Below are 1125 nucleotides of genomic sequence, written 5' to 3' on the forward strand. Positions count from 1 at the left end.
ACACACACACACACACACACACACACACACACACACACACACACACACACATATATATATATATATAGCTGTGCTCCCTTTCGATGAAAGGAATGACAGGTGCGTTAACATCAACTGAAAGTCATTGGCCTACTATATAATTTTACACTCTATTGCAATGGAGCAATAAATCTTGAGAGATGCCTACAATTAGAAGGTCTAGAGTCTAGATATATTCTCAAAACAAAATGCGCCTCCCGAAATATCACTTCCGGCACTTCTGTTGTGAATGAGAGCTGCCAGAGACTCTCTGGAGCTACGCAGATTTGCTTCGTTTCTCTGCGTTTCACAGTGGAATAATCACAAAGGCCAAAGAAGGACGGGAACTTTTTGTCAAATATAATTTTTCTAAAATCAGGAAAGGAATAAAATTAAAATCGGGCTCCGTCATGGGGACCTATCTCTATCTCTTTGCAAGTATTTGCCAGCGTTCAACTCTAAAGCAGTCGTAGTTTTATGGGAAAAGTGACACTTGTTTCCAAGTTGCCAAATAAATAATAGATATTATTATACTATACATGACGGTACGCATGCATAATACGTGTCTTGAAAAAACAACAACAACCCCACAGCATCTCATAGAGAGTTCGTCTTTACAATACGGTTGTCTGAACTCCGCAAGTGGTTGACAACCCTGGATGAGTGAGATACCATTCGGATCATTTGGGAGGCGGGCTTCTTTGACTCTGCAAGTTATAGGCAACCCTAGATAAGCAGGATACAATCGGATCATGTACGAAGCGGGCTGCTAGAAGTCTGCCTGTTGTGGACAGCCCTGAATGAGTGGGACACAATTCGGGTAAATTAGGAGGCGGGCTTTTTTGGTTCTGCCAGTTGTGGACCAATGATTATGTTGTGGACAACACTGGATGAGTAGGGTACAATTTATATCATTCAAGAAGCGAGCTGTTTCATTTTAGGAAGCGGGATGTTTGGACTCCGCCAGTTATGGACAGCCGTGGATGAGTGGGATACAATTCAGATTTATTTATGCGGTGGACTGCCTCTACCCTGCCACTTTGGTGACGACAAGGGCTGAAGAAGATACCGTATGTTTAAAATAATTTTAAAAAAATAATTATACAG

This window comes from Aplysia californica, unplaced genomic scaffold (genome assembly GCF_000002075.1).
Source record: "Aplysia californica isolate F4 #8 unplaced genomic scaffold, AplCal3.0 scaffold00091, whole genome shotgun sequence".
Classification (NCBI taxonomy): Eukaryota; Metazoa; Mollusca; class Gastropoda; order Aplysiida; family Aplysiidae; genus Aplysia; species Aplysia californica.